Raw genomic sequence first — 17,310 nt, forward strand, 5'->3', positions numbered from 1 at the left:
TCTTGTAGTGTGGGGCCCAAAACTGGACACAGTACTCCAGATGAGGCCTCACTAATGTCGAATAGAGGGGAATGATCACATTCCTCAATCTGCTGGCAATGCCCCTACTTATACAGCCCAAAATGCCGTTAGCCTTCTTAGCAACAAGGGCACACTGTTGACTCATATCCAGCTTTTCGTCCACTGTAACCGCTAAGTCCTTTTCTGCAGAATTGCTGCCTAGCCATTCGGTCCCCATGCAGTGGTATGGGAGACAACAGTTGTTTTCCTATTCTGTATGCCAGGGAAAAGGGAGGCACTCTGATATTTCAGGTACTACTGTATAACAGTGGGCAAACATATATTTTTAATGGTGAACTGCATTTACTGTTGCTGGGACTTATTCAATTAGATGTCTTGCTAAATCAGTCTGCAGGAATCTAATACTTGTTTATTAGGCTTTAATGTTAATTCCCTCCCACCTCCCGCAAAGATACAATGCTTTATTATTACTGGATTTTGAATTGCATTTATACATTGAAAAGAAAAAAACCTTACTTCTTAAAATGGGATTGATTCCCATTTATAGGATAATTGGGTTATGAACATCACTGTTTGTATTTATAAACCTTGACTTAAATCCAAATGTTGACCAAGTAAGAAGCTCAGGGGGGGAGAAGGACTTCGGTCCATCAGCTTTAGAAATATAGCAACTACTCTTCCATGTAAAATACAGAGATTGCTCATTTTCCTTAGAGTGCTATTGGAGTTGTAATAGAGATGAGATTTCATCTTGAAGAATGACCAAGGTATGGTTGTTTATCTCCGTGTTGATTGTGTACTTCATCCTTAAAATGGCACTAGGGAGTCTTGTGGCCTAGTCTAGATCCTGGATGTTGTGATTTAAATAATAAATCCGTTTAATGGATTTAAGAGGATTTTTTCCATACCTTGAACTTTGGAGTCTGTGCAGTTATAAAAACATCTACTTCTAAACTTTGCTGAACCTAAGGTGAATTGTTAAATGTTTTACTTTAAAAACAAAACAACTCCCACCCCACCAAAACAAACCACACCAAAGTGACTGGCAAAGGAAAGAAGGGAGGAGATTTTGTCTGTGTGAGAGAGAGATGGGGTTTTGGTTTTGTTCATTTTATAATGTGCAAAGCAGGCCTCAGATGTGAATGTTGAAAGTTTTTTTTGTTTTCCTACTATTTTTCTTTTTACGTATTAGAAATTTAGGTTCTGTCTATGTAAAGGACGCTTCTGTACTCATGGCCTAATCGCCGCACTATACAATAAGCATCATGAAGCCACTCTGAATGGGGTATAGAAAAAGTTTCATTTGAAACATCAGTTTTAGAACATTATAACTACATATGGAGCACTCCCAGTCTTTTTTGATACACTCAGATATTGCTAGATCTGGAACCTAAAAGCTCCATACTGGAAAATGAAATAGAGTTGATTCATTTTTTCTTCCCACTTGTCTAGTTTAGTTTGGTTGACTTGTCATGCCACTGCTTGCTTCCCCAGGATCTGATATGGTGGTGTCCAGCTCTTTGCTGCTGCTTTTCTGTGGTATGGATTCTTCTAGGACCGAGTTCTCATCTGGTTGTCCTTCTGTGACATTAGGCCATGGTCATCTGAACCCAGCCAGGTTAAGGCAAACTTCTTTCATTGTCTGTCCAATTGGAGGACAATGACTCCTGTAGCCTTCTTCATGATAGGATGGTTAATCTTGGCAATAACGAGAGTCTGCAAATCCATGGATATCCACTTTATATCTGTAGACCATTTTTGTGGATCGGATCCGGATACACATTTTTTATCTGCGCAGGGCTCCAACAATAACCTCCCCAAATAAATTGCCCAAATCACACTAAACAAGTTACTGAACTCCATTTTTGTTCACTTATGGCCTGATCCAAAGCCCACTGAAGTCAATGGAAAGACTCCCCTTTACCTCAGTGAGGTTTGGATCATATCCCAAGTAGAAGGGAAGAATAATACCCTCCTCTACAGGAATTGCAGTGTGAAATTCTATGGCCTGTTTTGTGCAGGATGTCAGATAAATTATCATACCTGTTGTCCATTCTGGCTGTAAAAGCCTATGAAGCAAGAATAGCCTTACAAATCTTTTTACCGGAGGGTATAACTACTACAAAGAAAGGCAAAACTACTGCAGCACCTTGTGTATACAATTAAGAAAAGTTTTAATTCCTTTTCTCCAATAGGAGGCATTACAAAAAAGTGTTGTTAATGGGTCTTATTCCCCTCATATCTACCTTTTCCCCAAAAAGACACTATGGGCTACTGGAGAATTGGTAAGATTATGACAACAGCGATGCCATGAAATGCCTGAGCAATCAAGAGAGATTCTGCAGCCGAATTCTCCAAATACTCCACTGGTACTGAGCATGCTCTAGCCTCTCAGTTCTGTCGTGTGGTCAGAGTACATGCACTATTTCCATGGAGCAATAGAATAGGCTGCAGGGGCTGAGTAGGACTTTACCTAGAATCGCCCCTTGCTTGACCTAGAAGCCACTGTGGTGCCAGGCACTGGAACTGAGAACAGGGAGACTATCTTCTGTACTCTCAGTGCTTCTGATGCTAGCGCTACAGCAACCTGGAGGAAGCTAAGTGATTGTAATACAGAGGGATGGGGAGGGGGGAAGTGATGCAGCATAAGAGGGAGGGAGGGAGGAGGAATAGGAGCCAGGAAGATGGGGACGTACAGGTGCAAGGGCAGGAGCCAGGGGAAGGATAGAACTCAGGGAGGGCAGGAGCAGGATTCAGGCAGAAGTAGAAGATGGGCAGGAATGTGGGTTACAGAAGCAAGGGAGCGGATAAGGACTGGAACTGCCTGGGATCAGGGGAAGGCACAGGAGCTGTGGTGGGGATGTGTACAGGGAGAGGCAGGAGAACGTATAACCACTAGAGAACACTCCTCTACAGGACTCGGAATTGAACCCATTGTTTCTGAGTCTCGATGTTCCTTTGATGTCTGTCAAATAGCTGTGAAATCCACTGGCAGTGTGTCACTCCCTCCCTGCCCCCTTGTGAATGGTCTGTATAGAAAATGACAGTACTGCCCCCAGTTTCCCTGTTAGGTCAAGTGGTAGAAGAACTGTATGGTTGAGCTAGAGCCGTGGTTCTCAGCCTTTCTAGATGACTGTGTCCCTTTCAGGAGTCTAATTTATCTTGCATTCCCCCAGGTTTTACCTCACTTAAAAACTACAACTTCAGCCTCCTTAGCATGTTTGCATGCATCAGTAATTACATAAAATGCATGTCTAATACAGTGTGTGTATGCACGTTACGTTATCATATAGCCTATAGAGCAGTATAAACAAGTCGTATGAAATTTTAGTTTGTACTGGCTTTGCTAGTGCATTTTATGTAGCCTGTTGTAAAACTAGGCAAATATCTAGATGAGTTGACATGCCCCCTGAAGACCTTTGTGTACCCCCAGGGGTACGGATACCCCTGGTTGAGAACTATTGATCTCAGCCCTGCTAATGATTTATGTGGTGGTCAGCATGTTCCACATAAGAATTTTTTTTTGTTGCAATTTTAAGTTTTTAAAAACATAAGAAATTTCATTAAAACAGCCACATTAAAAGAATATTAAGGCTGCAAGTCGAGCACCCAAAACATTTGGAAATGCCAGAATTAAGGTTGCTCGTGCAATCTTCATTTGGTGCTTCTGTGCGTGTTCGTGATTAATTAGATGATCACAGATTTTACACAGGACCCAAGCCTCATGTAGTGCACACATAAGCTGGTGCTGAGGGAATGAATCAGGGTTGTGTAGTGAAAGAGGCTGTTGTCTGTTACAGAAGTTTGTAGATGTGTAGTGAATTGCACAGGGGATTGTAGGAAGAGAAACGATGGTCTCATGGTTAAATAAATTGAACGCTGGCTTGTATTGGATTCTATCCTGGCCTCTGCCATAGTACCTAGGCAAGTCACTTAAGCCACATTTTTCACAGGTAGTTAGTGTGTGTAATAATTAAGCCACCGCACCTCACAAAGCTGTTCGGAAGATAAATTCATTAATGTTTGTGAAACACTCAGATACTATAGTTATGTGCTGGCAACCTTTAATTCTGGTGTTTCCTAACTTTCGAGTGTTTCAAAAGTCTTAATTTTCTTTTAATATAGGTTTCTGGCCACAGTATAAAGAGGGAGGAACCTTTTTCTCTTTTACAAGTATCAGAGGGATAGCCGTGTTAGTCTGGATCTGTAAAAGCAGCAATGAGTCCTGTGGCACCTTATAGACTAACAGATGTACTGGAGCATGAGCTTTCGTGGGTGAATACCCACTTTGTCGGATGGGTATTCACCCACGAAAGCTCATGCTCCAATACATCTGTAAGTCTATCAGGTGCCACAGGACACTGTTTTACAAGTCACCTTTAAGACAAAATGTTTAAATTTGTTTTTAAGAAAGGATGCTCATCTCTTTCAGGGTTTGATTATGTGAAATGTACAGTTCGTCATGCCCAACAAAGCAACATTTCTGTGGTCTGCATCTAAAACTAATGTGTGCTGGGACAGTACTTGGATTGGACAATATCATCTCCATTAAAAGACATAGCCTCAGATGTTTGGTTCTCATGGAGATAAAAGAGCTCCATGGACTGCTGAGTTGTGTTTTATATGTGAGCTTATTGTGGTTGTGTCACTGTTTGATAGTTAGTGTCTGACTTGCTTTAAAAACTCTAGCCAAAAAAGCAGCATAAAGTCATCTGTCCAGAGAACTTCTAATAATGCAAATCACACTCTAGTGGCATAAAATAAACTCTCAGCAGACTATGCTGTTGTTTGTAGTCAGGGAGATATCTGTCCTTACTTCACCCCATTGCACCTAAGTTCTGAAGGGCTCTCACAAAATTATATAATTTTCTTATATGCTGCACTGATTGAGAGAGTTAAGGCTGACAATGACAGCTTTTAAAAGAATCTCAAACTTTAAATTGTAGTTCTCTGAAAATTGACTGTAAAAATAGCATGGTGGAGTTCCGTGTTCATGATCTGTCAATGATTTTTCATAAAAAATGTGATCAGTTTACAAAGCAATTTTTTTTCCTAATTGTAAGCACTGCAAACCCGCACCTTGGCTCAGACTCAAACTGGGTTTTTAATAATCATCAGCAATAAAGGTTCTGTAGGCTAAATTAGTCCCGCAGGGCAACCCCATTGCCTTCAGTGGGCTTGGACGTGTATAATTGAGTGGCTCTTAGGCCTGGTCCACCCCTGAAACTTAGGTCAGCCTACTTGTGTTGCTTAGAAGTGTGAAAAATTTCCAAGAGAGATGTAGTTAAGCTGAACAAAGCCCTGGTACAGGTGCCACCTAGCTACCACCTCTTGAGGGGATGGATTTACTGCAGTGATGGAAAACCCCCTTCTGTCATTGTAGCAGTGTCTGCACGACAGTGCTACAACTCTATAGCTGCAGCTGTGCTGCTGTAGCGCTTGTAGTGTAGATGTAGCCTTATAAGTAATTATTTTTGATTGTGCCAAAGAGGAGAGAGAATCTAGCTTTTCCTCTCTCGGCTGTGTTGGCTGTGCAGCTAACAGGAGTAAAAAAGCAATAAAAGCTTACATCTGTCACTAATGTTGGTAGTGGTGACTGAGTACACACAGTGAGCAGATCTATTGAGCAAGAAGTTGTTCCTTTTATATGGCGGACTTTCAGGGTAGAACTGCACTTTAAGGGCTCGTCTATATGTAAAATGCTTCAGTGGTGCCGCTGGGCCACAGTAGCACTTCCATGAAGATGCTACTTATGCCAACAGGATGGATTCTCCCGTTGGCATAGATAATCCTCCACCTCGAGACACCATAGCTAGGTTGATGAGAGAATTCTCCAGTCGACCTAGCATTGTCTACGCCAGGAGTGAAAAATCCACGTCCCTGAGTGATGCACTGAAAGCAACTTAATTTACATGGCTTTAAGGCTATGTCTATGCTACAAAATGATGTCAATTTAACTTACATCAGCATACAGACACCACAGTTATTAAATTGCTTGTGTGTGCGCACACTTGGCTCCCTGTGTTGTTGGTGTGTGTCCTCATTGGGAACATTGTGGGATGGCGTCTGGGAGCCGGTAACAATCAATTCAAGTAACGCGATGTGTACATTGATGCTGTGTTGACCTAATCACATTGACTGTGACTCTACGCTGCTTGGGGGGGTGGGAGGTGATGTTATTACATCGGTGTAGAGAAGCACTTATGTCGGCAGGAGCTAAATTTAGATGAAGGCACTTCCTCAGCTAGGTTGACACAAAACAGCTTACGTTGGCCTAACCCTGTAGTGTAGACCAGGCCTAAGTCTCTTGTTAAATTCTTTTATACTGAATTGTGTTATCTCTTTGCACCAGTCTGGCAGCGTGAAAGTGGTTGTAAGTGTAATTTAAATCCACTTAATGGCTGTGTAGACTGCCAGGTAAGTTTAAAGGGGCCTTTGTCTTTGTTACTGCTGTCCTGGAAAATGCTGACTCCTGTGTTCCTGAGGTGTGGTTTTTTTTTTTTTAAAAAGCTGTTTAGCATGGGTGTCAGCTCTATTTCACAGTGCTGTGGCTCTTGTTTTCTAAGTAACATCTTTCTGTCAAGAGCGCTCTAGCTAAAGCTTGTCAGAAGACCAGCAGAATTTGACAATGGAAAAAATCTTCAAAATTTTCCCATGGAAGAATTCTGATTTTTTCTGTGCAGCGTTTGGAAATGAAGTGAAAAATTTAATTTAAATGTCCACTTGAGACAAAACAACAAATTTCCATTTTGATTTGAGGATTTGGAGGCACTCCCTCTTTCCTTCTCCTGACCTCTCCTTTCCTCCCAGGAGGGAAAAGTTTTTTCTAAAATCAAAAGAAAGTGGATGGGGAAATTTAACTTTTTTTTTTTTTTTTTAAGTGAAAAAGTTTGAAGATTTTCTTTTAACTATATAGGACATGTCTATACTACAAACTTTAAGTTGACCTATATGAGTAATTACTGCAGTGTTTCGTGTCTGCAGTACCCTCCTTTTGTCAGTGGTGTGCATCCGGGAGCGCTTCCACCGACCTAAAAGGGGCAGTGTGGGAGGCTAGGAACCCAACTGCCCCTGGGCTCTCTGCTCTCCACTCTCTGTCGGGAGCACAGCTGCCTGCTCCTGGCTTCCTGCTCTGGCAGCTGCCCAGTCTACCAGTGGAGAGCTTTGTGGCCATATCCTGGGTGGCTGTTGGGCTCCCAGTAGGGAGCCCCCCCACCTGTCCCAGGGTGACAGCCTGATCTGTCAGCCTGGCTTCCTTGTCAATTTCACGGCTCCAGTGCAGTGAAATTGGCAAGAATGACAGCCAACAGCTAATGTAAGTAACCCGCAGTATGTGCACAGACACTGCGTTGCCGTAACTACACCGACATAAACCCTATGCCTGTCGTGGAGGTGGAGTTATTATGTTGATATAGTAGGACACTTACATCGGCGGGAGCAAGGCTGTAGTGTGAACACTGACACTGTAAGGTCAACCTAAACTGCTTTGTCAGCCTAATTCTGTAGGATAGACTAAGCCTTAGAAAGTCAGAGTAAGCAGTTTCACTCATTTCTTTAAACAACTTTTTTCATACTTTCAGTTACAGAAATAAAAAAGTGGGCTCTCTCCCCCTTTCTCACTTATTCGACTCCCTCACCCCCATTTTCCTTGTTAGGAAAGGAAGAGAAAAACCTCAAACACCCAAACCAAAATGGAAAACTGAATTTTTTTGGTTTCAAAAAACTTAAACAACAGTGGTCATTGAAATGATCAATAAAAATTTTAGGTCAAAATTAGACGTTTTTTGTTTGAAATGTCAGTTTGATACACAGTTTTCCATTTTGATTTTTCCATTCAGAAAACCAAAAAATGATGATGAAAGTGACCTTTTCTGTGGATAATATTTCCACAAACCCACATTTTCGTCTAGGAAATCTTTTCATCCCTCTCTAGCCACATCTATAAATCTACAGCAGTTTGTTTGATCAGTGCGCTGCCCTCCGCCAATCTTCTGTTTGAGGGGTTAGCGGAAGTATAGTAACTCTGAATTTTAGCAACTGTTTTCAGAATCCTCTTGCCAACTCCTTCCTACCAGTGAAAGTTGTAATGATCTGTATGGCCTTTGTGAAGCAGATCAGGCATTTGTACCACCTTTCCAATAAGACGCTGATGATGGCAGTATGCATCAATCTAGACCAGTGGTTCTCAACCTGTTTAACATTGTGGGCTGCATATTCAGCTCTCTATGTGTTGTGTGCTGCTTTCACACAATATATATACTACCTGTACATCTACAAAAAAATCAAGTTTAGTATTTGTTATATGACAGCAATACAACTCAAATGATGTAGTACTTTTCATTTCAACACTGGCAAATGTCTAAAGCATTTTAAATTAGCAAAATAAGTCAAAACATGAACTATTAAAATTAATTAATTTACTGTGAGAGTGTCAGGACATGGTGTATTGCCACCCTCACTTCTGTGCTGCTGCTGGTGGCATGGCTGGGCTGAGGGCCTGGAGAGCATGGCTGTGGAGCCTGCCTGCACAGATGGGGACCCTGCCCAGTATGGGGTGCCCCCCCCCCCCCCCAGCCAGGGACTGTAGCCCGTGCACCCAAACCCCACACACAGGGAATGACTCCAACATGGAGAGACAGAGTGCCCTGTCCAGGGCAGAACGGCTGTCCCAGGGACTACCTCCTCCAGCATCCTGTTCCCCACTCAGGGGCAGCCCCTCAGCAACTGCCCTCCAGCCGCCCCAAGGACTGCTTGTGAGCACTCAAATCCCCCATCCAAGGACTGCTCCCAGCCACCAGTCTCCCCACCTAGAGTCTGTCCCCCATGCAGCGGTTGCACCCTCCTCCCTGCAGCCTCAGCCCACTGCATTCTCCCCCCACCCATTGATCTCCTGCCTCAGCTGCATGTAGTTCAGTCCTGCAACCCACCCGGCGTGCTTGCCACTGTTGTCCTACTGCTGGGGAGCCTCCTCCAGTCAGGGTCACTGGACCCTCAATCCTGCGGGGCCGGGGTGCCGGACACCCTAACCTCCTGCTGATGCTGCTGGGCCGGATCTTGCTGGGATCTGAGACTGCTGGGCCTAATCCTGTGCTTCACCATTTTTTTGCACCACTCTCTTCCCCCTCCCCGACAGCTCTGCACCTGGGGCAGGTGCCTCTCCCGCCCCATCCTAATTGCGGCCCTGAGGATGTCACAGGGGCTGCAGTTGTGTGTTGAGTGGGCTGTGGGTTGAAAACCACTGATTTTAGACGTACATAGTAGGCTCATGGCCATGTTTTGATAAGTGTGGTATGAATGTCTAGCTAGTGTGCTTTGTAAAGGCTATGTGGATGGCAGAGACCCAAGTACAGTTGTGGCTCTTCATCACCTTTTGGTGATGATGGGCTGATGTTACATAATGCAATTGCAAGAGCCAAAGTAGTGATATAATGGCAGTGCTCAAGGTAACATTTATAACAGTGCAGTCTAGCAATGAAACAGCTGCTCTTGAGACACAACTGCAAGAGACCTTTCATTTGTCACCCCGATCCAGATGTACGTTGTCATCAACCCAGTGGGAACAAGCTGAATGCAACCTGCAGGACACAGAGGTACTGAGAAGAGATCTACCAATCACAGGGATATCATGCAGCTGTTAAATATTGCATGTATGTGACAGACTTGTACAAATAGCAGGCTACACTTCTTTGGATATTAATTTGTGTGATTGCTTTCTTTTATTATATAGCTTATTTGTAGAGCACTCCAGGGTCCATTGAGATGAAAGGCACTATATAATGGTACCTTTGGATGTTTACTTCTTGTCTGGGTCTGTTCGTTCATTTATCACTGAAATGGTATATTGTAACAGCTCCATCCTGCCTATGCATCATGTGATACCATTAGAATGTCTCTCAATATTTATTTTAGCTCATTTATAAGGTCACTATTGTGATGCGTCTATGAGCTGAATAAAAAACAAATGCAAAACATTAAAACCAAATCCCTACCTTAAACAGCCAAATAAAATACACAGCCAGACAAGAGTTAAATAAAAAAAAAAAAAAAAAATTGGCACAAGGACAAGCCCAATAGACCTCGTACAAACCACCCACAAAGAGGCCAGTTCCCAACCAGGAGAGAAATAAAAAAACCAAGCATAGCAGATATAAAACTGTGGGATGGGGACTCAAAAAATAGTTTAAAATAGGTCATTGGAAATAAACAAGACTTGTAGTAAAGATCGAGAAGAAGAAATGAAGTACATAGTGAAACGTTACACAAAAATAAATTACTGCCCATGGGAAGAAGGCAGTTTACAAAGTTAGGCCCTGATCCCAAAATTGATTAAGCGTGGGCAGAGTGCTGTGCCTGCACAGAACTCTGTTGACATCCGTGTAACTGAACAGGCCTCATAGTCAGCCTGGGAAAGAACAATGGCAGAATTGGAGACTTCCAAAACTCAAACTGTGGGATCAGGGCCTTAGGACCCAATTCAGGATGGCACTTATGCATGTGCTTAATTGCCATTTACTTAAATACTTTGCTGAATTGGGGCCTAAGCTTGTGGTGGTGGTTTGTTGTTTGTTTGTTTTTTTTTATTTGGCTGGATTTCTTTTAAAAGACCCATCCTGTAGAGATTTCATTATTTTCCCAAGCTCGCTACTTGTCTTTCCTTTTCAAAAAAGCCTTTTATGTCTGCCAGGTTCCTATTGGAAAAGTCAAGGTGAGTGCAAATGCTCACTCAGAACACTGTCTTTTAATAGGAAACTTCTCCCCAAATGGGCTCAGGCTATTATGCTGATTTCATTTGAATGATGATATATTCTGGTGTATAATCTGAGCCTAATTCTTTCACCTGTGTCTAGTTAGGTCCAGAAACAGGTTAAATTATTTAGCAGAAGGGAGGGAAGTGAGAAGCCTGCACAATTTGGCATTTCTGATGGGATCCACCCACGCTCCTAGCTCTGAACTTCCAAAACAAACGTGTATTAGTTTCAGTGAACATTATGCTGCTGTTTGATTGTACCATCTGGCAACCAACTTTTGGTTTCTGCTTTGCGTAGTTGCCATTTAATGGGTTTCTTACTGTTTTTTTTACACTTGGCCTATTTAGGTCTTTGTTTAATTGTGATTTTGTTTTTTTAAAAAAAATCTCCTTAGTACTGTAAGCTTTTCCCTGGGCCTAAAGTAACATTCCCTTTCTCTCTCCCCTCCCCCCCCCAACCTCTTTCACAATGAGAATTGTTCTAATTTGCATCCACTTTACTTTTTTCTTCCCTTGTCTGTTCCTGAATGGTGCCAGATTGATTGTCCTGGAGAGAATGTTCTGTGGCTAAGCAGAGGGACACTAGTAGCAATAAAAACTCCCCCATGTTGCTCCACTACTGTGCCTTCAGCTGGATCTTTGTAGATGGTGTGTGCCAGTGTTTGTGTAAACATGCCTGGAGACTGCCAACACAAGTACCATGGCTTTGTCATTTGGAGTGTGTCTACACAGCAGAGAAAAACCTGCAGCTGGCCCATGCCAGCCAACTTGGGCTGCAAGGCTGTTTCATTGATGTGTAGACTTCTGGGCTCCTGCTGAAGCCTGAGCTCTGGAACCCTCCCACCCCACATGTTTAGAATTTCTGTGTTGTTGACCTTCCTAGTATCTTCTGTAAGGAAATTTTTTTAACAGCATTGAACAGAAATTTTACCCTTTTTCATTGTTAATTTCCAGAATGAGAGAGAAGAGTGTTATGTATACTCAGATCTGGTTTCTCATCACCTGCCAATATTGCTCAGAACCCTCACAGTCTTAAACTTCAGATGGTTCTCTGCCTATCTCTGTTTTTATGTCTGTGATCTGGCGAGCCTTAACTACACAAGTTGCAAATCCCATATAGTTCTCACCAGTGGTTCAGTTTTACTTTTTGGCTTTCCAGATTCATTCCCATTGCTTGCCAGTGGTCTCATACAAACAAGATTTCCATCTTGTTCCCCAGTGATGACATGCTGCAGAAGATCTCAGAAGGCCTCAATTGATCCATTGTCTGAGGCATTAGGTATGGAGTGGCTCTGTTCCAGGAGATCTGTATTCTCGAAGTGGATCTGTGGGTTTGGCCTGCTCATTTTCTGTCTTTGCCCTTCAGCATTTTTTCTGCTCAGAACTGCAGCTTTTATATTCCTAAAATGCTCTTGTTTTAGCGTGATGACTTAATTGGGCATTTGTAAAAAGCCTAACACCATACAATATATATTTCCCCAAAAGTCTGAAACAGTCCTTAGGGAGCCTTTGTCCACTGGGTAAATTAAATATTTATTCAACACAGAGTTTCTCAGAGGAAAACACTGCAATTTCTCAGATTTAAAAAAAAACAAAAAACAAAATTTTGAGGTAGGGCCTACATGTATATTTATCCAAAATGGCATTGTCTTAGGTTATATTAAAAACACAGTTATCTTTTAATCTATCAGGAAAGACTTTTAAAAGTAAAAAATGTAGAGCTACTAATTGTGTTTAAAACAAAAAACCTGCAATAAGCCACCAATATTAAGTCAGACAAAAACAAGGAAATTCTAAGTTAAGATTCTCTTTTGTTCAAGGTTGCAGGACTGTCCCACTGGTACTTGTTGGCTCTATGGGGCATCAAGTAAAACAGTTGAAAGTGGCAGCATGTTGGCATGGCTTCTGTCAGGGCTCAAAGACAGAGACTCAGGGTGGTAGAAGGAATTGTAGTCGAGGTCACCTCTGCTCAAGGCAAGAGAGAAGGCAGGTTAAAAACTGAGGCAGGAAATAAACCTAACGAGCACTGTGAAGGGAAAGAAGAGACTTAAAAGGCAAGGCTAACGATCACAGCTTTTTGGGGACAGAGAGACAGAAATGGGACAGAATCTAACAGAAATACAGAGAAGGGTGAAAATTAAAGCTGAGGCAGGCAGTGTTCTAATTAATTGGCAATGGTGTGTGACTCGTCTGAGGCCAAGTCTACAGTGCTACTACTCAGATTATGGTCAGTGAACTAACCTGTTTTTCCTTTTGGTATCTTCAGGTGTTAGCATTCATAACAATTAAAAACAAATCTCACTTAAGGAATGTTTGGTCTGGATAGTACAACATGCTGCCATCCCTCTAAATATTGTTTCTTCCCTAGGTTTGCTTTGGAGGGGATGTCCGCTCTTGTCATTAGTGATGGTATGAAAAATAAACTGTGAGAAGTGACCTATTTGTTGGTAAATTTGAATAGACTCCACAAAATGTTCTGTTTCTGAGAGATCCATAGTGACTGACTGGTAGAGTCTCAGTCAACAGGATGAGTGACAACTGACAAAAAATGAGACTGGCTTCACCTGGAACCCTCCCATTGCAATAAGCATCTGCCAGCCAGTGCCCCACTCATATCCCTGGTTGTGCATGAGGAGGAGAACCTCTGCGTGTATATCTCCTCTTGGCCCCGTTGAAAGGGCAGTCAGCTGCCTTGTGGCACCATTCCTGTCCCTGGACTCTAGAGAAAGCTCTTTGCAATGCAAGAGCTCCATGCAAGAGAAGAAGATGGGCAAAGATGTGGGAGGCTGTGGGCTGAGAGCTCTGTGCACATTGTGCCTGCTCCAACCTCATGGGGAGTCCACAGAGAAGCTAATGAAGTTTGAGACTAAATTTAACTTCTTCAGTGGAACCCACAGGTGGGGAAACAGGAGGAGAAGCAGCAGGCAGATGAGTCCACCAAGCCTTGCTCATGCTTTTGGAAATGTAACAGGGGCCCCCTTGCTAACAGCCATTGTTAGCAGTGATTCATTTTTCTCATGTACGCAGGGCCTAAGTGAAATAAGGAGTTTCTTATATTTTTAATTGATTCTAAAGAACGTTTTGAGCACAGTCTAGGGACAAAATCTCATACCTCCTAAGAGTGCAGGTGTGATAAATGCTGGGAAGTGTGGGGCTTTATGAAAGAGAAGTAACAATGAAATTAGGAAGTGTAATTGGAGTTCTGCTTTTCCAGAACCAGTATTACTGATCTTTTGTGTAGGAGGAGATACGTGCCAGTGCTCCGGATCAACGCAGATCAACTAGATAACCAGTCCCAGGGAAAATACATTCTAGTAGCCTGTACCCTGGAATTATAGGAGGAACTTTTAAATGGCGTTAAAGCTCTGTGGTGAAGCAGATCTTGCTTTTCAATATGCTAGAAGGTCTGATTCTCCTCCATGGGTTCTGGAATTTTTGAGGGAGTTAATTGGAATAAGGTATTGTCCAGAACAGCAGGAGAATTTTGCTTATAGTGTGTCTATAGCATTTATGCAAATTGTTTTAATTTTATTGGTTATTCTCGTTTAATCCTTTCATAGAGTACAAATCTGAGTAACTTGTTTGTTTAAAATTGTGCTCATTGTTTAATTTTTTCTAAAGTGTTCAGGCACGTGGGATTCTTGAATTTTTTTTTTTCTTCCGAGACAAATATGTTTGCCAAGATTGTTTCATGGTAATTTCAATACACTTCCATCTATCCTCTGGCAACAGCTGTTATTACTGCCTCCATGACAGGAAGCTAGTATGTAAGAGGTGAACCCGTAGGTGTTATACAGAGTCCTTCACTTTCCCAGCTCTGATCATTCTGCATTTGATATCTCAAGAACAGAACACTATTACCTCATAGTAAGGCTACTGGAGTCAGCCTTTCAACTGGAGTCTATTATACATCACTTAATTCACTTAAATCCTCCTTGAGAAAACTGAACATTCCTTAACAGGCTTATAAGAAAGGGATTAAATGGCAGGTATCTGTACAAAGGTTCTTGACTTCACTAAAGCAAATGTAGGGAAATGAAGGGAATTAGTGAGGAAGATCCTGTGGGAAGAGATATTAAGATGTAAAGGGCAGCTGAGGATGGCTATAAAGAGTTAGTTTAACGTACTAAAGCTTGCAAGCAAAAATTGTGCGAGGAAATGGAAATGGAGGAAATTTGCAAGAAATAAAAAACATTAATATAAGTGAAATTCTTACAGCTTTATTTGTGACCTAAATTTATTTAAATATGTCAGACACTTGTCCTCTCTGACAACTAAGTACTTGGGAAGTTGGTAGTTTAAAAATGAACCTTTTTCTGAGTAAATTGCTGAAAAAGCCTTTTAATTTTTAGAAAGGAATGTTTTTGTTCTTGTTTGCGTAACTTAAAATTTAGTTGACACTTTCAAAAGAAATGTTCACCTTTGGACTTTGGAATGAGAAATTTCAGCCAAAAATATGTGTTTGAGACAGATATGAAGGAGTTGACAAGAGGTTGAGAGTGGAAAGGACCTTTCAGCCTACAGAATATTTATGGTGATTGTAATGTCTTTTTTGGGTATATCTGCATTGCAGTTAGACAGCCGCAGCTGGCCCGTGACAGCTGATTTTGGCTTGAACTAAAGAGCTGTTTAATTGCAGTGTAGATGTTTAGGCTTGGGACCCTCCTGCCTTGCAGGTTCCTAGATCTTGGGCTCCAAGCCAAGGCTGAACATCTACATAGCAATTAAACAGCCCTTTAGCCCAAGCCCTGCAAGCATGAGTCAGCTGGCACGGGCCAGCTGTGGTTTTTATTGCAGAGTGTAGTGTAGACATACCTGTAACGTCTTATCACTCTGACAGAGAAATTGTAGTTTAGATTCCTCAGGGTCTAAGGGAATAAATGATTGTCATAAATGTTAACACATAACCCTAATTATATTAGTTAATTAATATAATTCTTCTTTAACCCTAATTTTGGGAGCTTGCAACTAAACTAATCATTTTCAGCAAAATCTTTGCATGCCGCCTTTTAACGCAACAGTATGGTTGAGAATTTACATGTCTACAAGGAAGAAATGAAAAGTTATGGTTTCTGCACTGATTTATATGTATCTGAAAAGAAAACCTAAACAAACCAAGATTCTAATCTTGCAGCCTGAGCAGACCAGGCAGATCCCCATTTAAATTAATCGAGCTCTTCATGAACACAGAGGTCTCTCTGCAAAGATGAGAGGAAGGTTTGCCCAATGGCTAGGGCACTAATTTAGGAGCTGAGAGACCTGGACTGAGTTCCCTGCTCTGCTAAGGAGTTCCTGTGTGAACTTGGGCAAGACATCTAGTCTTTCTGTGCCTCAGTTCCCCATCTCTAATATGGGGATAACATTTCCCTACCTTTACTCCTGGGGGAATTCTGTGCCACTGCGCGCACATATAATCACTGAGCCGTGCATATTTTTAATTTTTTGTGCAGAAAAAAGTTGCAGGAAAGTTGCTGCAGTTCCACTTTCTGCCCACCAGAGGGTGCTGTGGCAGTAGAACAGAGCAGCAGCTCCTGGCCAGCTAGGGAAGACAGAGAGCTTGCCTTCTTCACAGCACCTGTCAGGTCAGGTCAGGAGATGGGGGCTAGGGGAGACAGAGATTATGGGGCTGCTGAGAGGTCAGAGAGGGGCTCATAAGGACTAGTGAGGGAGGACAGACTGGGGCAGGGGGTGAATGGGAGTGGAGGTGCAGGGTCATTGGGGGGAGAGAGGTGCAGGGCCACATAGTGATGGGGAAAGGGCTGCAGGGCCACATAGGGACTGGGAGTGGCTGAGTGGGGGCATAGAGATGCATGGAACCAGGGGAGGAATGCAGGGCCACATGAGGATGTGGTGAGGGGGTAAGGAACACATGTGGATGGGGGTTCAGGGATACCTGAGGACAGGGGCAGATGTGCCTGCCTAAATGGGAGAGGCTAGGGGTCAGCCAAGATCTACATGGGGGATGCTCCCTAACAATCCCCCCCCCTCCAAAAAAACCCCTGTTCCATATTTTTCCCACTCATACCCAACAACTCTCCAAGTTCACACCTAGGCTCCTTCCCAGCAATACTTCCCTCTCATTCAGCTCTTCCATTACCTCTCACTCCCCCCAAGCCTTTGCAGTGCTTTGGAGGATGTTCTGTATTGTAGTTTAAATTATTATTCAGATTTCTGTATTAATATGCCCGGTAAGGAATCTATTTGTCAAAAAACATTTCCTGAATCTTTTTTGTTATCTGTGTTGTTACAGACTTACTTGCTGACAGGTATTTTGAAATAAATGACCAAAAATAATTGAAATGGGTTATGTCGTGTTATTTTGACAAATAAAATATACAGAATTTTGCAGAATTTGAAAATATTGTCAGCAGAATTGTTAAATTTTTTTGGTGCAGAATTCCCCCAGGAGTACTGTCTTGCAGGGGTGTTGTGATGTCAAATACGTTCAAGATTATGAGGCACTCAGTATGGTATTGGGAGCCATGTAAGTACCTAAGAGTCATCTTTTGGGATTGTGCCAAAATGAGGATTATACTGCAACT

At 42.4% G+C, this 17,310-nt stretch overlaps 1 protein-coding gene and 1 pseudogene across 2 annotated transcripts in view; one reads left to right on the forward strand and one right to left on the reverse strand.

The window, feature by feature from the left end:
- TULP4 (TUB like protein 4) overlaps positions 1-17,310 on the forward strand; it is a 300,603-nt gene that overhangs the window by 70,389 nt on the left and 212,904 nt on the right. The gene's annotated exons all lie outside the window — the stretch shown is intronic.
- The window catches only part of LOC142046524 (uncharacterized), a 58,415-nt pseudogene that overhangs the window by 12,071 nt on the left and 29,034 nt on the right, over positions 1-17,310 (reverse strand).

The sequence above is a fragment of the Chelonoidis abingdonii genome, chromosome 3 (assembly GCF_003597395.2).
Source record: "Chelonoidis abingdonii isolate Lonesome George chromosome 3, CheloAbing_2.0, whole genome shotgun sequence".
NCBI classification, from domain to species: Eukaryota; Metazoa; Chordata; order Testudines; family Testudinidae; genus Chelonoidis; species Chelonoidis abingdonii.